General features: G+C 43.7%; 1 long non-coding RNA gene across 1 annotated transcript in view; it reads left to right on the top strand.

Annotated features, from left to right (window-relative positions):
• Positions 1-23,954, top strand: part of LOC113974284 — a 228,675-nt gene that overhangs the window by 143,255 nt on the left and 61,466 nt on the right. Inside the window, exon 3 of the long non-coding RNA XR_003536513.1 lies at positions 19,952-20,025. This is a non-coding gene — a long non-coding RNA (uncharacterized LOC113974284). The remainder of the gene's footprint in view (positions 1-19,951; positions 20,026-23,954) is intronic.

Consider the following 23,954-nt stretch of genomic DNA (forward strand, 5'->3'; position numbering starts at 1 on the left):
GAAAAAAAAGAAAGAAGTGATGGAGTTGTGCTCTTTGTAAACTGGTTTTTAACTGCTTCCAAAACAGGCCGTTTTGGCATTTTGAGTTTCCCTTTCTGCAAGGTTCATGCTACAAAGAATATGCTTCAGCAAACATTCCCCAGTAACTTGTTCACCACCTTGTTTCCATTGTCTCATGCTGGGTCTGTTCCAGCACCAGTGTTCTCCTGGCCATTATCTAGTCCAAGTTTTGCTCCAATTCAATACAAATTCCTTTTAGCTAAGCTATCAGAGCACTTTCCTGAGCAAACACGAATCAAATATCTTATCTGAACTAAGTCTGTGCTCTTGACTTCTGCACAAACTTGAGACATGAGAGGATGTTTGCTGTTACTGAAGGCACCTGACAACCCCTATTAGTGTCACCTAATGAAATGTGTTTGTGGTTCATGTCAGGGTTTTTTTTTCCCTTCCAAAACCAAACTCTTATTATTTTCTGCTGAGCCATCAGAGTGCCCTTTTTAAACAAAAGCACGTCTGCCTTTATGATTTTGATTTGCAAGATGCCCATTAAACTTGAAGCAAATATTTGTTCTGCATTACACAAAACAGGAATTTAATTACTTGGTTTATATCTTCTTGATATCTTTCTTTAACATCTCCAAAAATAAAAGATGATGGCAGCAATGAAACATACCTTCCCAAATGTCTGCATTCATTACTGGTACCAATAATCAAGGCCCTGATTCAGCAGAGTTCTCGAGTGCCTGCCCTAATTTTAAGCACAAATAGTCATATAAAGTCAATTAATCATTTTTCATATCTGTGTTTTACAGCATTTTATTGCTGCCAGTGCTGCTGATCCAGCCAGGCTGTCCCCAGGTACCAGCAGTGTGGGTTTCTTGGGGAGTGTGGCTCTGAGTTTTGTTAAGTCAGGAGTTACTAAATTATGCAATGTTTAACCAATTGTTCTTCATGAGGCAAATGCTGCTCCCATGGAAGTCTGCAGCAACATTTCCTGGCCTTAGTTATAACAGAAATAGGCTCCAGTGGAACAGATGATGGGAATTTTATTCATTTCAATAGGGATTTTGACTAGTTAGACACACAAGAGGGTAAAATACTTTTTCTTTCACCCATAAGCTAAACGCTTCTCTGGAAAAATAAATGGTTGTTATGCTTTAAACGTTACCACTGTGCATCATGTCCCACTGGTGTGAATCCAAAGCCCCCTCACATCAGTCTGAAAATCCAAACTGTTGAACCAGAAGAGATGCTGAATGGCAGCGGGGTGGGGAGGGACGGGGAAGGATGTCTCTGCTTTAGCCACTTTTAGAATGCAACGAAGCGATAATGTCAGAACAAGACGTACTTTTTAGGAGCAATCATTCATTCACTACTGTCAGGATTGCTATAACCTATAGCAAATGCATCCACTCAGTGTTCTCGTGTGACCCGAGCGTGGAGAAGGGAACTTCAAACCAAACTGTCGGGTTTGTGCTGTGCGAGTTTGACAGCAAACCCACTCACCGAGCCCGATGGGAGTGTAAATATATACTGGGAAATAGAGCCGTCACTGACAGACTCACCAAACCCAGACTCTCCTTTTGGAGCAGACCTTCTCCAGGATAAATGGTGTGTGATGCAGCCAACTGAATTAATTTGCACCAGGCTCATTTTAAAAGGCGAGGTGTGACCGTCGGCGAGCCCGTGTGTCCGCTGGGTGCTCGCCCAGTTTGCTTTGAGTGCTGGGATGGAAGGAAATGACCCAGATGTAGGTGATTGTTTTATCACATATGAACAATATACGAATATCCTTCTGAGTTTCAAGAATGTCTTTACCATAGTTAGTGCCCATGGGTGGCATTTTGCTCCGAGTGGCAGAGAGGGAGCAGGATCCCTGCAGGATCACCACTGGGCTGCAGTTGGTGGCTGCAGCAGCAGCTTTGGTGAAAGCAGGGCAGGCTGGAGGTGCTCCCCCTTACACGTGGGGTTCTTGAAGTGGTGCCAGGGAACCCCTGGAGAATATTTCCTCTACACTCAGCAGGAGCTTTTTCCTGCCTCAACAACTACCTCAGAAAGGGAAAGGGAAAGGGAGGAGGGTCACCAAGCAAGTCCAGTGATCTTGCCCACACTGCCCTGGCAGGATCAAAGTGGATCACTAACCATTTACTGTGCTTAAAGAAATCTCTGACAGAGCCCATAGAGGACTGTTTCTGTGCAAGACAACACCTTTATGAGAAGAAATAATGTCACTTAAAAGCACCAGATTCTTGTTCCTAGCTGTGCATTAAGGCAAAGCTCTCCAACATCCTGTGTTCACGTGGAAGGGCATGAGGATAAACAATTGTGTGTAGCAGATCCGTGGCTGAATAAAAATCCACAGCTGCTGTGATTTGGGATGGGCACAAGTGACTGAAATTTCGTTTCTTTGTTATATAAAGAACAAAAGTTACACCTGTAGTTCCTGGAGCTGTGGTACCCATGGTGTAAAGGAAGCTTGAATTCATCCCTGCCTCATGCATCCCATCAGGACACAGCTGTAGTTTTGCTGCTGGCCAAGGTAGGACAGAGCCTGCAAATGCCCTACCTGCAGATCTCCCACCCAGGATATGTGCTGGGCACTACATGTGCTTTGCTGGGTTTGCCTAAAGCCCTTCCTTGCTGATAACTCCTGACAGTGCCAGTGGGACGTGGTGAGGGGCCCTGAATAACTGAGACCTCCTGGAGGAGCAGCAGCTTCTGACTGACATTCCTCCATTCAGCTTAAGAGTCAGTGCAGGGGGAAAAGCACTTGTACATCCTTACAGGTTTTGTGCTTGGACATCATTGCCTTCTAGATTTAATTTTCAGTGATAAAGTACGATTTGGATAACGTGTGGAAAGGTCTGATACCGCTGTGCTGGAAGGGAAGCGCAGCTGAAAGCATGATCATGTTCCCTTTCGGGCTAATTGAGTAAGAAAAATGCAACAAGATAAAAAGAGGGGAGGGAGAGCTGTGATTCATGTGAGGAAAGGACAGTGTTCACCTGCACAGTGTCTCTGACACACTCGCAGTTGTGTGGGTGCTGCTAAGCCTGGCTTTTCCAACAACAAGGCCTCTCTTATTCCCTCCTCCCCCTCCCCACTCCAGAGGGATGCTGGCTAAGACAAAAGAGCAAATGCCATTGTCTAGAGCAATCCCCGATTCACTCCCAAGTCGGGCTTGGAGCATGTGGAAGTTTTCTGAGCTGCCTGGGCCTGTCCTGCCGCTGACCTGACCCTGCCCAGCACAGGTCAGGGCCACTGAGTCCCAACAATGCCATGACACGGAGCCTCAGTGGGGCCTCTGCGGCCCCAGAGCTCCAGTCACACCCCATTTTGCTGAATAATGCTGGATATTCTGTGAAATGAGCCTCTGTCTCGCTGTGCCATCGCCCAACAGCCACGGGCTCGCTCTGCATAGCAACTGTGACAACAGGGAGGCCAAAATCCCAAAGGTTTGGGGCACCCAGCCCTGCCAGGGTTCAATAACCCATGACTGGAATTGCTGAAAGGACGATAAATATGCAAATTCCGGCTTTGAGCCGCCTCTGGGGCCGCAGGGATGGAGGTGGGTGTGCGGCAAACACAGGTCTGAGCTCCCGAGCGGAGAAATAAAGTGTGATTGATACCATTTTAAATCCAGGGGCTAAAATAGCCGCCTTGAAAATGTCAATACCCCTTTAAATGTGGGTGGCTTGTAAATCGCAGCCACACATGCAAAGAGCGAGGCAGCTTTCGGGAGGGCTGGGGCCAACCGGGTTTGCAGCCTTTGCGAAAGGGGCTGAGCAACACCCGGCAAGGAATTATTTTAACCACCGGGACGGTGACAGTCCTTAGATCCTGACTCCGGGGTGCAATTTTTTGTTGGGTTTGGGGTTTTTTTTTGGTTGTTGTTGTGGTTTTTTTTTCCCCGAGACCATCTATTTCGGTGAAAATAATTTTAAAATAAGTTTGACGTTCTGCGCGAGGAGCTGCTGAGAAATTCCTTATATAACATCAGCTCAGCGAAACATTAAAAGCTTCTCTGGTGTGAATTTGAGCGCAACTGTTTGTTCCACTTACCGGGGTCCCTCCTCTGCCCCCTCCCCCTGCTCCTCTTTCCATATTGAAAAACAAAATATAGGTACGGCCAACTGTTCCAAATCTGAATTCCGCGGCCATAAATGCTGTAGAAAAATAATCTTTTACACCCTCTTTTCCCTTCCTCCCCTCTAAAATGTATTTGAAACACAATTACTGTGTTTAATGATTCAATTTGGGAAGACTTTGTCACTAGGACAATGAAAGTGGCTCAAGTGTGATAAAGCAAACATACCAATAAACCTTGTTTTTATTGATTTGTAGGAAGCTCAATTGTCTGGGAGAAACAGAGAGAGCTGACATCACCCCCTGGTCCCCCTGGAATGCAGTGATAAGTGTCAGCCTATTTTTCTTACAGGCAATTTCTCTGGCTATGTGATGTCTGGCTGCAAATTTAAAGTAAATGACATTCCACAATCTGTTAGGGATGGGGGGTGAAGTCTGCATTATTTGTTTCAGAATTTAAAATAATTTCGTGTCTGAAAATTTCTCCGGTGTCTAGACAAGATGTATTGCTTGCCTGCTGAAAATATTAGAATTTTTGTAATGTACAGCCGACACAGCTACTTTCTTAGTAAACATACAGATTCGATTTAAGATTTTTTACCCTCCTTTTTACAGCAAATTATGTTATTATTACCTCTGGGGGAGCCAGGTTAGATCTAATTCAGGTAGTCCTACATGGTACTGCCCTGTGCAGGCCAAGTTGTCACAGCACTGTCTTTAAAAGCCTCTTAAGCACTAATTTTTTTTGCATTTTGTTGTATTTCAGCACAACTGCAGCAGCATATGTGATGGGGACACTGGTGCACACACACAGTATGAGCAGGTCCTCCTTTATTTTACACGTTCCTTTACTTCTCCTCGTGTGTTTGAAAGCGCCAGTCAGGGAATTTTGGGAATACAAATTCCTGCCACTGCATGGAAAGATCTCAGGTAAAGGAATCACTTGATCCGTGGTCTCTGTCTCAACATTATCTCAAATGAGACCCTCTGTGATTTTAGGAAAGCTGAGTTTTGCACCTACAGTAATACTGCAATTAATCACTAAAGACTGTGTCTCGTTCACGAAAATTAATAAATCTCTTTAATTATGCTGCCTTTACTCCATGCAAGGTTATCTTAAATCAAAAATTGCCTGGGATGTTTTAAGGAAAAATATTTGCAACGACTTGTTTTCTCATTTAATCTATTCAGCATATGCTCCCTAAAGTGTACAGCTTGTGTGGAGATAAGAGTGTGCATGTGGAGTTAGTTCCCTTCAGCTGGTGGATGGGCAAGAGGCAATAAAGGAATATTTTTGTCCTAGTGGGAGAATTGAAGATATGCTGTGGATTTTCAGTTTCCAAGGAATGGAAAACATGTCTTGCTGAATTTCAGTTATATTGGGTTCTATATGTAGGCTTTTGTCTAGCAGTCTCAAGGCATATATAATATTTTCTAGCACAGTCATCAACATGGATAGACAATATTATTATTTTTCTTGGGGCTTAAATAGGATACAGATTTGGTATGTGGGTATTTACTTAACTTGAAAATATGCTATTTATTTGGACATATTTAAGTACATCAGCAGAAGCTTGATGATATGTTTTTGCTATTCAAGCTCATTAAAAAAGAAAAACTTCTGTAAGAAAAGCTTGTTTAAAAAACAAATTGATTCCATAATTGTTTTTTATCATAAAAATATACTTCCTAAAGTCAGGGAAAAATGCTTTACTGAGTTTGTCATGTTCAAACCATCAGGCTGGTGTACAATTAAAGGTAAAATACTGTAACAAAAAGTGGCAGAGTTAAGTCCCCAGGGACTGTGTAGCTGATTGTTGAGTGAGAAAGCAGCAGAATTTTGGTGGCCTTTAACAAGTTTCCCTCTCCAATTCTTTAATGCTCACATTTTTACTGTAGTGAACAAATCTTACATCTTTCTTTATGCTTCTTAGTAACTCCTCCTGTTCCTTATTAAGAGTTTTATGTTTCCAGCATTTCCAAATGCCAGTTCTCAAAAATCATGAGCCAGGCCCAGGGAAAAGAAATCATGAGTTTGGCTTAAACCGGTGTAAACGTTGAATTCCTTTTATTTGCCTTCTCTCTTTGGAGCTGTTAAGGGTACTGGCACTTCATCTTTTCAGGCTTCTTTCCACAGCTTTGAGAAGTGGAAATATAACTTTTAAAAATGAAAGATGAGGTTGCTTTGCAATGCATGAATCTGGCAGCTGGGGCTTTGAAAAAGCAGACCCAGGAACTACCGTGAGACTTGCAGCTGGGTGTAGGTTTTGAGTTGCTTTGCAGATTAATGCTGGTTCCACGTTTTGAATGTGTCAAACTGTGACTTTCTAGAGAGATGGTGGTTATAGAATTTTTTTTGTGCATCACACTAAGGTTTTATCCATTGGCTGTCCAAGACAGTCCACACACTGCCTGTCTACAAACCCCCCATTTACTGGCGGAAAGTTTTCCGTCATACCTGACCTATTAAAGGAGCAGCCCAGTCTTCCCATCCTTCCCATCAGAGGACAGATTATTGCTTTTCCCTTTGCAGCAGCCGTTTACATACTTGGAGGAATGTTTTATCATCCTTTAGTGTTCTCTTTGAACAGAGCCCTCAGATTAAAGGTGTTGTATGATACTGCAGTTTAAAACCAGCTCACACATATTTCCTGCTGGAGTTTTTTTACTCCCACTGCTTGCAGGGCCTGTCCTTTGCCTTTGTCAGAGTGAAGCCCCTGGGAAGGGCCCTGGAAGGAAGCTATTGGATCCCTCATGGAATGGGCAGAGAGGATGTCCTGTGGATACCCCTGGCTCTGGCAGGGCTGTTCCTGCCTTGCTGCTTTTATTTTCACGCTTCATGCAGGTTTTGTTTGCGTTTCACATTCAGTGTATTTGAACAGACAAAATGCCTTTGAAAAGGCAACACTGACAAAATTATAGGGGCTCACACGAGCTGGGTAAACACTGGAAGAAATACTTGTATCAGCAAAAAAATAACAGAAGGTAAGCTTTGAACTTAGGAGATTCCCATGTTGAGATACATCAGTGAGTAAACAAGAGGCTGGTGCTTTAAAAGGAGGCACAGACAATTGGGAATGTATGTGAAAACATCTTAAATTGAGACACATTTCCCTCCAAAGGTGAGTATCTTCACCAAAACCATGCAGGAAGGTGAGCAGCTTTACTAGAAAGATGCTCCTTCATGCTACTGGAAACAGGGACAACTGTGGGTAGAAAAGGAGGAGCAGAATCAAGTTAACCATATTTTTTTATACTTTAGGAACTAATCCTCATTTCTTCACACGGTTTTGGGAGTAAAATACCTGATAGTGCAAGTGGTGACTAATTAGAAGATGTGCCCTCCATGGGACAGGAGCCATTTGAAATGTGACAAGTAGGAAAAGGCTTGGCAGTGCTTGGATAACGCAGGGAGCCCTGGGATGGGCTGAGCTTAACGAGGCTGTTGTTCCTGACAGCTGTCATTTCAGTGAAAGTTGTTGATATCACCTTTGGAAAGATGCTCCAACTACCCTTTGGCACGTTTGAATTGAAGCAAGGCCCTCAATTACAGAGTGCACAAAAGCTCATCCAACCTTTGCAGCTTGTGGCCTCTCTTAATTACTTTTTGTTGTAAACTCATGGTCAACATTTAATGAGGAAATTAATTACCAAAGAGATGATAGAGAACTTGACTTAGGGAGTAATTTTTTAAAATTTTGCTGCAAGCTAACATAAGGCACATCCAGAAAATAAGCACTGTGGCTCTGCAATTCCTCTAATAGAGTGCTGCCAACAGAGGGGGAAAATTTGAATTATTTAAGAATCAGACTTTGCTGCAGGATACTTGAGGACTCTGTATTTGTGCAAAACTAGAAGAATAAATTCATAGGATGCTGCTAAATGCTTTGGAGCAGTTTTTCAGCTTTGCAGTTTTTTACAGAAACAAGAACTTCTTCCCCATCACCGTCTTCGTGCTTCTCTGAAGAAGCAAAGTTTGTAGCTTATAGTCATACTTGTAAAACTGGAGCCCAGTTACAATCTGCAACCAACTTTTATAAGCTTGGCATTAAGAGGATTAACTTTTTTGTAGTATAATTAGGGTATTTTAAAATTATCTTCTTTATATTTACTGTAGATCTTAAAACTGGTGATGGTTAATTTATTTTTTCTGATGTAACTGGTTGCATAACGTTTGAACCTACAGAGGCTCTCATTTAGCATTGTGTGTGTTGGGATGGATCTGGAATCTCAGGGCTGTTCCCTCCCATTTGCTGGCTGCAAGGCAGACTGACAGAGGCAGCTTCCTTGCCAAAGTTCTAAGAATCTGCACCTCCCACTCCCAGTGAACCTGGAGTGGCCTTTGCCTTCCATGCTGGAACACACCCTGTGAATCAAGTCAACGACTGGAAAAAAGCCTCTCAGGTTCCTTCTTTCACAGTGCACAAGTTTTGTGTCAGGTCACAGAAAGGGTGGGAAGGTGAGAGGGGAAGGTCAACAGACCTCGGAGCTCTGGAGAGCCACCAGCAGGAGTGGCAGTTCCAGCCCGGGGGCACCCCCAGCCCCCCTGGGAGGCAGCTCCCACCCTCAGCCTCTCCCTGCTGCTCTGTGGCTCCCAACACCGGGAGCTGTGGGACCAGCAGCTCCTGTCTGCACCACCACAGAGGCCTCGGCACAGGGAGGGAGGTGTGTTTGGAACCACAGCTGCCACCAGAGCCAGTGCTGTGACTTTCCCTCTCCCCTGTCAGTCTGAACGTGTCCAGGGTCATGCCTTTGGGGCTGTGGGTTTTCCCTGAGGCAGCTGATTTTGTTGCTTTGCCTGCTGTACATTTTTTCTTTCATTGCTGAGCATCTGCAGGTTGCTGAGAGGCTGCTTTTTTCCTGGCTAGATTTTCTGAGTAGGACCTTTTAGGATGCAACTATTTTGCTTCTAGCTCCTTAAATCTGTAGTAGATTATCAAGTGAAGGCCAAACTGAATAATTCTAGATCTTACTTGTCCTTTAATGAATGCTGTAGGTAATTAGTCCATGAAAGACAGTCTGAATTTCACTGACAGGCTTTTCGGGTTTCCGGAACATCTGCCTGATGTCCTTTGACCTTTCTAGAAAATCAGAAATAGGATTGCACAGGCAGTCCCTACCCAGGAAACAGTGCATTTATAAAGCTGCAATGTAGATGGATGTGCCTGGCTAAAACATCAGTCTTCCTATAGGACTAATTGGCCTGATGCCAGTCCTTGAAGAATGAAGCTGTTCCAACGTGTAATCAAGTAACTCCTGCGGGCCCCCAACTGCTGCCTTAATATAGCCATACCTGCCACCGTGCCGAGCTGGCTTTCATTCCCAGCCAAGCAGAACAATCTCCCTTTGGAGAAGGCAGCTTTGGAGTATAAATGTATTCGGAGCTTGCTCCAGCCTTGGGAGGGAAGGGAATCCTCACGCTCTAAACAAATGGAGATTCTTATATCAATTGTTTGTGCCTTAATTATTGCAAAGAATAATTAAGTAATCCCACAGGGACTTGGAATGGGTTGTAAGGTGTGCAGGACTTCATCTTTCACTCTGTGCTAGCAAGCTCAAGGTTTGCAATGAAGGGACAAGGCACTGCTCTCTGTTCTTTTAGGGGATTTAGCCTGGATTGCATCAGGCCTGTGATAACTGGGTGTCACAGAGCACTCCAGGTACTTCTGGAGCCTGTGCACGTCCACATTTCATTGCAGATGTCTGGCATGTGCTTAGATCAAAATTAAAAGACACTGGTGCATAATCCAGCTTAGTTGACCCCAAGCTCTGCTGGCCCTGGGCCCCAGGGCTGTGCAGGTCCTGCTCTGGGATCATCCCCTGCCCCCCATCCTTGCCCTCAGCTGCTGTGGATGATCTCCTGAGGCTACAAGGACTATGGGAGGAGTTGCCTGGTGATGTGTTTCCGAGTTCCTGTGGCTGCCCTATTCAAAAATCAAGCTCTTCACTTCCAGCTTCCCACCTCTTGCTTTTGGGACCAAAGATTTTACCCAGGTGCACAGTGTGAGAACAGGGGCTCAAGGAGCTGCTCAGTCCAACTCTCCACCCCATGGCAAGATGAGCTTTACTTACATCACTCTTGGTAGATCTTTGCTTAAGTATTTCCAAAACCAAAAACTCAAAACCATGCCAGATAAGTTATCCAGTGTTTCCCTGCTTTTACTGTTAGAAAACTTCTCCTTGTTGTTCTTTAAGCCCAGGATTTCTAGTCCTCTTGACAGTGTGGTTTTCCCCCATGTTTCTGCAGCCTTTTGTAAACTGTAGTTCTTGTCTTTGCCTCTTAAGTGGAATTCCTTTGATTCTGTCAGAGTTCTATTTGAGACCCAGGGACCCTGCCCTCAAGAACACTAATTGTGATTACTTTCTCCTGCTATCTCACTGGCTGCCCCAAGTTTTAGGATGTTCTAAAGCATGGAAAGAGTACTTCAGTGGGAGCCTTCCTTTCTGCCATGGTGACTTCACTGCTTACCTGTCCCCTCTGATATCAGCTGCTTTCCCTGGCACTCCAAATTGTTGGTGCTGTAATCACTGCTGTTATGTACCACTATTTCTGATTCTGGTTATTGAAGTTGTAGCAATACCTTTCGCTTTACTGCCAAGCATTCTGTTTCTCTAATTTATCATGTACAGGTCTCTATTATCCTTCTGTCTTCCGCCAATTTTCCTATTTCACACTCCAAGACACTGACAGAAATAATGGAACTAGACCTAGAACAGCCCTGCAGGGTATCCACTCAATACATGCTTCCAATTTGACAATGATTTCCTACTAAATATTCTCTTGCGGAGTTTTTCAGCCTCTTGCATCCACTGCTGAGTTACTTGAAGATCAAATTTCTTAGCTTGCCTATAAGAATGTCTTGTGAGTCAGAGTCAAAAGACTTGCTTAAAACAAGCCATGACAACTGTTGTTTCTCCTCTATCCCTGAGCCTTAATCCTGTCATGGAAAGAATTGAGCTTGGGTTGACATCATCTGTTCCCAGTAGCTGATGTTTGTGCTTACTGATTTCCCTGTTATCTTCTGTGGGTTTACAAGTGGTTTCATTCTTTTGTTTCTGAATCCTTCCAGAAGCTGAAATTTCTTTGCCAGACAGTAATTTCCCAGTTCTTCATCTCCTGCTTTCCGGTGGGTGCTGTGCTGGTCTCCTGCCAGAACTCTGCCCCTTCCCTGTCCCTCAGGAATTCTCAAGAACAACTGCTGACAACCCTGAGATTGCTACAGCTTCTTTCCAAAGTACCTGAGGGTAAATGATATTGAAGCCAGCTGAGTGGGAAAGCCTGTAAAAATTAAAAAATAAAATTAAAAAGGCACTTCCTAATCAAAACTTGTCCTCTGCTGTCACTTGTGGTGGCAGTGCTGGCTCCTGGGCTGGCTGCCCAACTGCAGCGAGCAGAGCAGGGAGGGTGTCACTCTGCTGGCTGTCCCAACACTGAGGTTTGGTATGATTTCCCTTAAGAATATACCTCCAAACACCAGAATGCCCTTATTTTAGAGGTTATGAATACATAAAGAGACAATATTTGCTCTAAAATGTCTGCATCTATAAAGAGAAGAAGAGGAAAAATAATAAAACTTGCATGTGGGAGTGGGAATGTGCACGGACAGGGAGAGATGGACAAGCTGGGAAAAGTCTTTGGGTTATCTGATTTTATTTTAATTTTTATAAAAGTAGAATTCTTACTACCTGTAGTTGCTCAGATGAGTTGAATTCCTGACTGTTACTTTTGACAGGAAGAAATAAGTATAGTTTGTCAGCTGAGACACAGCTCCTGCAGACAAGTCTGTGACAAAGATGCCCAACGTGTTTCTTAAGATGTATTTCAAAGCCACACATGGCCATCAGTCACCCAGCATGCCTTGCATAGGTTTGAGAATTCACCAACAGACACAAAATCTCATCAGAATGAAACAGTTTGTTCACAAAGTTTTGTGCCTTTTTTTTTGGGGGGGAGGGGTGTAAAATAAACCTGTTCTAGCTTGGAAATGTCTATCTTTACCCACATAGCTGCTTCTGTAAGCAGATTTATAGTACAAATTCACTCAGGTCTTCCTAAATCCGATGGCTAATCTCTCATTAACTCCACTGGGTGCTGGGATAAGCCCCCAAGGCTCAGGCAGCAATCTGAAGTGAGGTAAAAGCCCTGGTCTGTGAGCTTTGCACGCACTCGCCCATTCCTCTGAGTGCAGCTGCAGGAGTGTTTAATGCTGCATGGCAGAATGTGCTTCCAAACTACCTTGGAGTTTAGTAAAATCCATTAGGCACTGAGTTTCCTTCTTTCTTGGACGTGAAATCAGTTTAGCCTAGGTATGTACTGGAAGGTGAATGTTCTGATGTGTGAGCATGAGCTCACTGGTGAGAAGTAGCTCCAACTTTCTGTTGCTGCGGCTTGTAAGGATATGCAAAATTGTAAGGGAGAATATGTGCTCTGAACCTGGGCCAAAGCTGACTTAAAAACCTTAAAACTCGGTGTTGCTCTGAAATAAAACCACAGACAACGAGGATATTGGTCACCTGGAGGAGGGGCTGCTCATTTCAGTGGATCAGCAGATGGACAGAGCCAACTATGCACATGACACAAACACCTCCATGGTTTCTGTCTCTGCTTTTTAGAAGATTAGGGTATTTAAACAATAAAAGAAGACCAAACAGGGCTGAGATTTGGGGGGGGGAAATCTTTTTTCATGTAGGAGATGGGAAGATCCCTAACTGGCTCACAGAGCCATTCTCTTGTTTTCAGTACCTGTGTTTCCCACAGAAGGGCCACTTTCTAGAGCTTCCCCCAGGCAGTTGGGTTCATGAAGGAAACAGCATGGCCAGAAGGATCCCCGTGGTGGGGCTGAGCAGGGAATTTGCAGAGCTGTGTGGGTAAGGGCAAAACCTGTCTTTTCTGAGGTGCAAAGGAAAGCCAGACAACAAAATCAGGGAAAAAGCTGGAGACAGGAGATTTTGGGTGGCTGTCCACTTGCATCTGAGTTCCCTGTGCAGACATGTGTCTCAGATGCTCATGGGCCAGACTGATTCTTGTCATCCCAGCTTGTCTCTGAACCATGAAGACCTTTTTGGGCTGAGCCTCCAAACAGCTCTTCAAACCCCTGAGTGCCATGAGCCCAGTGCTGAAGGCACCAAGTGGATCTTTGCTGTTGTGGCTGTTTGAGTGTGGCACAAATGTGGAATCACACACATGAAAGGGACTGAATCCAAATTTGATGAACACTTTTATTCTGTTCTCCAACTTGTGCTCATTGTTTTGTATCTGAGATGCTGAAGCCTGGAGGGATTGAGGGGGTTGTTGCCATCACAGCTCGGTCTGCTCTTCCTGCTGAGCACTTTGTCTTTCTCTGCCTGGAAAATTTCAAATAAAATGTCAGTCTGTGCATCTCATTAACCTGCTAACTATTAAGTTAAAGGTCTAAGTGCTTTAAAAATATAACATAGGTTTTAAGTTCAAGGGGACAGGAGAGGTTAGAATCTTTTCCTCCTCTCCATCCATCCATCCTGTCTGCCAGCCCTCTCCCTGTCGTGCAGTTGAATCCAAATGAGCCTAATGGAGAAAGGCCAGGGTGTTACATTGGTTACCTTCAAAGCAAAAAAGAGCGTAGTTGAAGCAAAATCAATGCTTTTGAAAGACTAGAGGGTTATAAAGCCTTTTCCCTTGAAGACATCTGTCCACGTGTCACAAGAAACCACCACCACCTTTGATGTTCATTTGGCAGCATTTGCAGCTGAGTCTTCAGCCCATGTGAGTCTAAGAGACACCGAACTCCCTCTTCTCCTCAAGGAGAGGGTCACTGGGTCAAACCAGGGACAGACTGGGGTGGCTTTGAAAAGCCACACTCAGCCTGGGCTGGGAGTGGGCTCTGGGTCTCCTGGGAAGCTGTTGTGTCTTGCACAGATGCCTTCTCCACACAACGTGTGTCATTTCAGTTCCTCAAGCACTCAAAAGTCCCGTGTATTTTCTTCTTCCTAATGTGGTGTTTATAGATCCCTGTGCGTGTGTTTGTGTACGCTCCCTGTTATTATTTACAGCTAACTCTATCCCTTGCTATTTCCTTCTCCCTCTTTTGTTACATTATATGCCATATTTCCATGCCATATGCCACTTAAGCTGCACCTTTATGTGTACAAAATGTGTACCTAATTTGCATGCACAGTTACTACCATTGTAGACACAGGCACAGAGTGAGTAGGCATATTTGCATGCAATTATCTGATTTGCTTGTCCAATTGTGGTGATTTGCATATGCAGATTGTGTGCACAGTTGTACATTTACATTCTTTAAAAACTGGCCTCAATGGTTTATTAAAATAGCTTTAAGCTTCCTCTTATAAAATATTGAAGATCCTAGAACCCCTCTGGCTTTGCAGTGTTATATCCCCTCAGTAAATGATCTCCACATTTTTATATTCTCTCTCGTCCAGTACTCAAGAGAGATTTAGTCTGCAGATTTATACATCCATTATTTCAAGGTATATTTGATCTTCTCCATATGCCTCTGTTAATCCACCTTAGCTGCAAGTAAAGAGGAAAAAAATACCCTTGCTTAACTTCCAGAGGGTATTCCACCTATCTGAGCCTGTGTTTTCCATCTAAACTCAGATTTTTTTCAATGAATTAACTCTGATGGAGCTGAAAAGATTCTTTCCCTAATAGGGAATTCATCAGTTGCTATGGGTAAATCCAAGGCTGTAATGTGTGCTCTGGCACTGCTTTAGCACGAAGGGACCAAATGTGTCTTTGAAAGCAGCTACAAGTTTTTCTGTGAGCGGATCGAGTCAGAGGAACGTTGCCAGTTTGGTTTCTGTGCCTTAAGTTCTTTCAGATGTGAAATTTACTTTCCCATAATTTCTCAGCCGTAATTCCAACACCCTGGGAGTAAACTTCTCCCACCTGTAGGAGCAGTAAAATTCTGGTAACTTCACTAACTGGAGCACAGCTCTGGCTTGGAATAAACGGTCCCTTAGTGCTGCCCATCCTCCTGGTGTCTGTGAACCACATCCTGGTAAAGAATTCAGCTGAGCAATCTGCACTTTCATCAGGCCACACTGAGATATTTCCATGACAATTCCATGGTAAACATGAGAGAAACCAAGGAAAAGCTGCCATCTCAAAATATGCCATGAAAGCAGGATGGGATTTTTTCACAAGGTTTAGAGGGGAAGGGAATAGAATGAAAATTGCAGGGGTACTTTATAACTGATTGTAACAAATCTACCTAAAATTTAGCATGTGATTCCCAGTGATTTTACAATTATGGCTCAACCCTAACTTGTGTGAACACATGAAGCAATCACCGAAGTTACCTGGAGTTCCCAGAAACAAGCTTGTATTTTTTTCTCACAATGGCAAAGCTGGTCTCTGCTTCCTAAAAGTCGTCTGAGAAAAAACTCTCCCACGTATGGCCACTGTGAAAGGGGCAAAAAGTATTCATACTCTCTCTAAGTATTCCACAGTTCTGCTGAGGCCCAATTATGCCTTCTGGAAAAAGGTTTTCTGCAAAGGATGCCCAGCAGGGAAGGGAACAGAAAACACAGCATAATGACTGGCTGGAGGGAACAAGTGTGGTCTTTGAGGTTACATATCCCACAGGAGCAACAGAAATTCACATTGAACTATGATTTTTTTCTCTGCTCCCCTTCTCCCTGCCACATCCATCTGGAAGCTGCAGATGCACCACTGGCACCTGATCTTGTCCCTGTTCTGACTCTCAGTCAGTCTCTGGCACCTTTCTTCTGGTCGCCACCAGCCCTCTGCTTCAGATTATAGACTCTGAGCTTAGGTGTGATACTGCAGAGGTGTTTTACCCCCTCTGAATTGCATTAAACTTGCAAAGAATTTATGGGAATGCAAATAAAAAATCAAAGCGATATTTTATTCCTACCATAACTAGCAGTCTCCTCTCTCCCCTTTTCCCAGGGTGTCTGACACATGGTGAATCACAGATAATCAGGGCTAATACTGAGACCTGAAAGCTCAGTAGAAGCAGAGGAGAGAGAAAGAAAAGCCTGGAAGTCATAACCAGCTCCCTGCAGTTGGGATGCAGTTGCAGAAACAGGCTCATGGAGAGCATGGCCTGGGGAGTGTAACCTCACAGGCCCACGGGTGGGCTGGGTGGGCTGCCCTAGATTCCAACTCAGATTGTCCAGCCTGGTGCATTTAGTCCTGTTCTGCTCTATTTTAAGCCATGAGAAATCCCTCCTCGGGCACGGCTTTGAGTCTTGTACAGTTCACGAAACACTGTCAGAAAATTCAGAAATGCACCAGTGCGTTCATCTAAAATTCTCTCAGGATTTAAACAATGCACCTACAGAGTTTTACATCTCTATACTTACATGCTTGCAAGTCTAGGTTGGTATTAAAGCCTCACACAAAAATATAAGTACTGCTTACAAGGCATGAAAACAGCCTTCAAGTGAGAGGATGAACCGTCTCTAATTTTGTGCACTCAGGTCGTTCTGCAAATGTTCAGGAAATGCTTGAACAATGTCATTGTCTTGCTCAAGCGTCTAATGAAAGCCTTCTTTGGCTTAAACTGGATCTTCCAGAACATCTTGAAGAGAGAACTCTAATGCTAGGGATTGGAATGTTGTGCTGAGAGAGGTTTCCTTGCCCAGAACAGGAACAGCCTCTCAGCCCCACCGTGCACATCCCCCGGACAGAGCGATTCCAGCAGAGGCTTGGAAGAAGTTCCTTGGTTTCAGTTGCTTCCTCCTCTTTGATTTGCTTTAAAAGCACATTCCTGCCCCGGCCTAAAATGCTAACACAGGCACAGCCAGTGTAATTCCTTGCTGTTGTTTCCCCTCTGCAGGCTTTTAACAGGCTCTTCCTTCGCAGGGAATTTGGCGTCTGCTGCGTCCCAGCTGTTCCCAAGGATGGGAGCAGCGTCTGGCTCTGCACAAGTGGCATCTTTATTCTTGTGGAGCATCATGACACTGAGACGCTGCAGGTTCTGCTTATCAGGGCTCCTCACAGCCCACGTGAGCAGGAGCTGCATTGCTGAAGTGACAGACTGACTTTCCTGCTTCCAGGTTCAGGCTGGGAGCAGCAACATTCCTCTGCATCCACGTGTTCTCCTCTGCTCCACCTGACAGGCTGCACCGAGTGGGACTTAGTTTGCCTTTACTGTGCTGTGTCACACGGTTTTAAAGTTCATTAAAATCAAATTTGAGGTTTTTTTAATGCCCAAAATACAGTTTTTAAAGGCTAGTCAGAAATTACCTGGAAATATCCCTCTCTGTGCAGGAAATTGTATATAATTATAGCATATAACTGCCAGTCCGTGCCTGCCACTGTGTGTTACTCAGTCCCAGTTTATTTTGGGTTAGTAGACAGGTTTCTTTTTATTGTAACTCTGATTCTGAAACATCCAGCACCCCTAAATCTCTGCAGGCTACAAGTACAGCAGAATTTTGATCATATTTTACTTTTAGGCCTCTTTCCCAGGGTTCTGCACTTTGAACAATCGTCTTTAAGCAAGTGACTGCAATTCCCATGGATTTATCCTTAGGAAATGTACAAAGAATCCCCCCTGGCATCAGAATTAATCATACTGAATACAGAAAAATTCCTCCAGCAGGGAACCTACTTTGGGATAAACTATGAATTCTAGTTTACCCAGCATCCTCCTTTGCAATCACTGCTGCACCCCTAAAAATTAAACAGGCTATAGAAACAGCAGTGATTTTTATTGTCCAAGAGAGAAAAGCAAAAGGAAAACCCCAAAAGCAAAACCTACGTGGAAAATTTCAATCAGAAAAACATTTTATAATCAGCAAAGGAGGTTTTAGGACCATGTCATATGTAAAGAAATGTGTGAGCTCATAGTACTGTGTGTAAACTTGAGAATGGACACTTCCAACTGCAGGGAGATTTCAGTCCTGATCTCAGCCTGTTCTGTAAAGAAAGAATGATGCACACAAACACAAAGCAGTTTTTGTCAGAAACTAGAGATTTTAAATGTGGTCTTTATTCCCTTGAAAAGATAAAGCAATTCTTTACTCAATATAGCAACAGCAATAGTATCTGAGGTATGAGATGTTAAAAAATAGTACTGAGCAAATTGATCTTCTATCTCAGTGGAAGGAGGGAGTGAGGCTACGTTGACCTAAATAATGGAAAGGTTTGGAACTGTGAGGGGTTGGGTAAAAACCCATTCAGGTAAATTCCTCACATGTTCAAAGACTGAGAGCCCAAAACCTATAATTTGAAGAATGTGTTTAAAAGATGGAATGGGTGATTAAGAGGGCTGTTTGAACGCTGGAAGTGCCACTTTCTGACAGCAGTAGGCCTTGAATTCATATTCCCCAGCGAAAACAGGATAAATAAAATAGGACACAGGCATAAACTGGTACAAACAAGTGTATATTTGTCATGAATTCTTAAGGGCTTGAAATTAGAATGAAGTGATTAAATGTGTTTGACCACAAGACTATAAGAAGTGCTTTTCAGTGAGGGTTAAAACTAACTGGATAGCTGGAAAAAGGGATTTTCTGGTGTTGTTGTCTGTTGTGGGTCTGTGCTGTTTGATATCTTCATCAGCAACCTGGAGGATGGGGATGACACACCCTCTGGGAATGGGGCAGCACCCAAACAGGCTTCCCAGAGGGGCACTGAAACCCACTCCCCACAGTTGTCAAAACTCAGCTCAATAAAGCCCTGAGCTGGCCTGGAACCTGACTGGAGCAAATGACCCCCTGAGAGCCCCTCCTGGATCTTGTTCTGGGATTTGATGACTTTGTGGCCCTGCCTTTGGCCCCATGTGCTGTTTGTCTGAGTCTCCACCCCCATGTCCATGTCCCACTTGTGTCCCTTCCAGGAGAGGGTGTCCCGGTGGCTCCTGGCTGTTGGGGGGGTCATTGTTGGGGAAGATGGGCTAAATCAGGAGCTCACTACATCTCTTTGGAATGCAGACTTCCCGTTCTGGACCAACATTTTAAAAAGCTTTTCTTTCCCCTTTCCTTTGGGAAACCCTTTCTCTCTCTTCCACAGCTTGAGGGTCAGATCTGTCCTTGCTGTAACTCCAAGGCTCATTTGGCTGGTGTTTTTCCCTATCTCTCAGCCAAAGACCCAATTAAAAGACATCCTGACAAATCACAGAGCAAAGGGAGTTACTTCCTCACTAAAAGCTCTCCCTGGGCTAAATCCTTTATGTGAACTGCAGTCTTTTGCCAGCCCATGGGAAGCTGGTGGCAAACACGTCTGATGAGTCTTCTCAGTCAGAAGACCTTATTTCAGCAGGAAATATCTGGACCTACTTCTCCTTGCTACAGCTCCTAAATATCCCCTTGTGGGTATCTCAGCAGCCATTACATGGAGCCAGTCCTGAAAGCAGACGTTTTTTCCTTTTTTATAATGGGAGAGTTCATTTATGCTGAGAATACAGTTTTTACCAGACTGCCTGCAGGACAATACAATAAAAGATTTATCCTTAATAGCATTTCACTGAAGTTTCACCACAGGAGACAGGGTTTTTGTTGTGCCTTTTTTTTTTTTATTATTTTCCCCTTCAGTTGCTATGAAAGTCTCTGCTCTTAGCTTTTTTTTTTTTCCTGCAGAGCATAATCCCTAGATGTCCTCTGCCACCTTCTCTCAGCTGAATTTTTCTCTTTTCTTCGATCCTCTCTCATCTCTGACACACTTCTCTCCTTTTTGTTTTGCTTTTCTTCTCCTATTATGTAGTCAATGGAAATTAGAAAAGAAACTGGTTATGAGCACAGTAACTCTGAGGCTGGACAAGCCTTCTGTAGCAAAATTAACATGAAATGGGAACTAGGCTTTGCTTTTTTCTCTAAGTTTCTGTTTGACACATTCTGCTCATTTACAAGCTGCAACTCCATGAATCTTCTCTGCTCTTCCCTCCAGGTCTCTGCTGAGCCCAAAGTGCACACCCATCTTCCTGCTTTTGTGAAGGTCTCCCTGCTCCAAGACCCATCAAGGTAAGGTGCAGAACTTCCAGAGCTTGTCCTAAGAGAGACAGCCCCCTGCAGAGGACAGATGGATGCCTCAGTGTGGAGTGGGATTTTCTTCCCATTAATCTTAGCAAGCTTATATGAGGCACAAAGTGCCAAGTGGATAAATAAAAGAACACAATGAGTGATGTCACTGACAGATTGCCTGAATAAGGGTCTACTAACAGGCTCCACAGTCCTTCCAGACTCTTCTGGAGGTCCAGTGATGTCCAATATGTGCCTACTGGCTTGGCTGGAGGGAGCATTCCCTTGGCTTGAGGGAATATTCCAGCTCACCCCAGTCACCCCTCATCTACCTCTTATTATTATTATTATTATTATTTATTATTATAAATAAGCAGAATGGTACCTTCCCTCTTCCCAAAGTGCTGCAGAACTCAGAGTTGCAAAGAGCTGCTTGAGCAGCGTGTCTCATAATTAATTGTTATCCTAAGCTTCCTCAGGTGCCTGACTGCTTGAATATCTGAGAATTTATGGGCATTTGGTAGCGTCTGAAAATGAAAAGTCTCTTTAATATGCTTATGATAAGTATTTGCACTATTTTAGAAAGCTATTTTCATTCCACTCAGACACTTGTTAAATAACTTTTTAGAACTTGAACATTTACTGCTCATTTTATATGTGAAGTAAATCAATCAGATTTAACAAAGGAAAGAACCTGATTTGCCCACAGCCCTGTCTGAGCACAGAGGTGCCATTTTGCAATCTAATGAAGCTTTCAGTTAAAGAAATGAAAGGTGAGGGGAGACTTTGATGCCTAATAAAAATGATTCAGCATCCTCATAACTTTGACAAGTAGTGTGACTTATAAACCTTCCAGTGGAGCAGTGTAACAAGAGTAAGAACTTATAAGTCTAGACTACAGAAGGTACCTACCAACAGTAATGCATCCTCCCAAATCCAAAAGAGCTTTGGGAAAGGGAAGGGACCCTGAGCAGCCTGATCTAGTGGAAGGTGTTCCTGCCCATGGGGGTGATTTTTAAGGTCTCTTCCAACCCAGGCCATTCTAGGATTCCCTGATCTTCAGGGATACCCAGCACTATGTGTGGCTCCAATATGGCTGCAATATCTTCTTACACACCACTCAATTCTCTGCTGTTCCTAAAACAATGCGTTATTTGTCCTTATGTCTTCCTGGTGCGTCATAGTTGATCAGTTCAGAGTTTAAACAGGGATTTATATCTATATAAAAAGAAGGGTTCCTTAACTCCTCTGTAAATCATCCACACTTCACAGTCTGGGGTTATTACCAGATGGGTCTCTGTTGAGGCCTGTCTGAAGAGACTATCTGTGACTTTGATGTATTTTTCCTATGCTGGTAACAAATGGGTCACAGCCCAGTTATGTGATTACACAACATGTTTACAGCTTCTGCCATACTGAAGGTGCACAGAATATCGCTTGGCAGGAGCCAAGACATGCATCTTGTGTGATATAAGTTCTGCCTCCCTCTCTTCCATCCCTCTCTGTGCGCAAGGAGCCTCACACAGACAAAACTCCCTTTGCTGTCATCTTTGAGAGTGGTGGGGCTGAGTCTCACACACAGAAAGTCTCTCAATCTTTAATATGCTTTCGAGCTTAGCAACAAAAAAGTACTAAAACTGTGCTGCGTGAAGGCTTCTGTGTTATGAAGTATCATCATCCAAACACTTTAAGTAGTATTCTATAACATAGTCTACCATAAGTTCAATTTTTACTCAATCACTTGAAATGCACTTAGGAAAATTGCTCTTTTGCTGTTTTCACAACAGCTCTGGAAGTCAGCCTCTGGTTTAATGATAACTGCTTTAATCACAGTTTGGCTTGTTTCATTTTGACAGCATTGATGTAACAAACTATTTATTTTCTGTATGTTAAATGTACTATCATTGCAGCCACCAGCTTTTTTATCCTGGTGCACTAAATGCAGACGACAAGGTTTGCATCTCATTAAGGTAATTTGTGTGCGCATAATTTTCAGTAAACACAGTGAATGAAATCACAAATCTTCTCTACCCAAAGTGTCATCTGAAACTATTTGTGCTCGTTTTAGTAGCGGAAGTTATTTTTCCAGCCCCACTATATATAGCAAACCATGTGCTGTCTCCACCAGGAGGGCCGGGCTGTGGAGCAAACGCAGCATCCTCGACAAGGAATTGCATTAACAAATATTGTTACAGCGTCGGGCTGAACCAGCCCCTCTCATCTGCCATGAACTGCTGTGCTCTGCTCCAGGTTCAGAGTCTGCAGGGTGTGCAGGGAGGAAAGGACGTTTGTTCCTTCTCCGTGAGCGAGGGGATGGGGGAATTCTGTCACTAATTTGTTCTGATCCTGCTGCCTCATTAGGGCAGTCTGTAAAAGATGGGAAATGTGTCCTATGGCAGTGGATGTGAACCTTCTGCATGGAGCTGTTAACACGGTAAATAGCTCAGGAGGAGGGAGGGAGACAGCTGGAGTACATTGTGTTTCATAAAGACTGTACCAGGACCTTGAATCTTCATTTAACCCATCACTGAGGTGACAAATATCCACCGCTCTGCTGCTGGGTGATGCTGCTGCTGCTTGCCTGTTAATTTATCTGTTTTCAGGCTGTCTAGACATTGTTTGGGTCAAAAAGTGCTGTCTCTCCCCTGCCGTGGGATTTGCCTGCTCAGCTCTTGCTGCAGGCTGCTGTGCCAAACGGGCTTTCCAGAAGAATGCTCCCTCTGTCTGGATGGCTTATTAACAGGACTCCAAATGGATGGAGAGGGTTTCAATCCTGCTTAGGCTTCCTACAGATAAAGTTTATTTTAACTTCTTCCCTCTAAAAATACACTGTCGGGGATAAATAATTCAAATACTTTGGGTTTTTTCCCCCCTTGTGATTAAAAATCTGCCTAAAATTGTCCTTGAAATGTTCTCTCAAGAGGTTCAAGCAGGTTTTGGATGGTCCAACCCCAGACTAAACTAAATGCCAATGTGAGGCCCACGCTGTGCCCTCGCCAGGGTGGTACTGACACAGGTTCTTATCAGAATAAGAACCAAATAAGTATTAACAAATATTTTTAAAAGGGTACTTCAAGTTAAGTAAAACTGTGAAGGAATACCTCCGTGGCCATGTATTTCTTGAGAACACTTTTAGAGTTGTTGCCCTTTAGGGCAATCAACTGCAGGGGTGTTTTTTTTCTGTGAAAAAAATCCCCCAGCTCTCTTACCCAAATTGTTGCCATGAGAGTCTCCACTGGATTCAGTAGGAGATAACCAGAAGCTTCATAAAGGGAAGATTCCCGTTCACTACAGAATAGTGTTGTATTTCATTTTGTCTTCAATATCAGCATTGATTTCCTAAGGTAGGAATGATGTTCTATCTGGAGCTTAATGAAAAACCTCTTTTTTGGGAGAGAAAAATGGGGTTTGGATTAACTGAAATATTTTGGAGGGACTGCAGGGACTACAAAAACCATTTGTTGGTCTTTGAAGAAGTCTCCCAAACTAAGGCATGATACATGAACTGTATGGTGAGAGCTTTAAGTCCCATGTTTCTTGTTCCCATTTCGTTGTATGAATCAGCCTGACTTTATCTTCCAAGATTTGTAGTTTCCTCACACCATGTGTAACTCAGCACTTAGTCCTCCAATACAGAGCATATGAAGGGTCTCCCAGCTAAAGGAGCTGTAGGGAAAAACGGGATAGACATCTGTATTAGGGCCCATTCTTATGTGTACATGCTGCTGTGAGTTCAGCAGAAATACTTAGAATTTGTCTTTGTTGTCATAAATTCACATTTATGCCTAAATATTTCTGATACATGAAAAATCTCAGGAGAAGAAATCTACCCTCACTGGGAAAAAATCCAGCCTCTCTCCTGGTTTACAGATCATCACCTGCTTTCCACAGATGGCCTGGAGATCTCTTTTGAGCAGCCAAAATTCTGCCAC

This window comes from Neopelma chrysocephalum, unplaced genomic scaffold (assembly GCF_003984885.1).
Source record: "Neopelma chrysocephalum unplaced genomic scaffold, ASM398488v2 Primary Assembly neopelma1_119, whole genome shotgun sequence".
Lineage (NCBI taxonomy): Eukaryota > Metazoa > Chordata > Aves > Passeriformes > Pipridae > Neopelma > Neopelma chrysocephalum.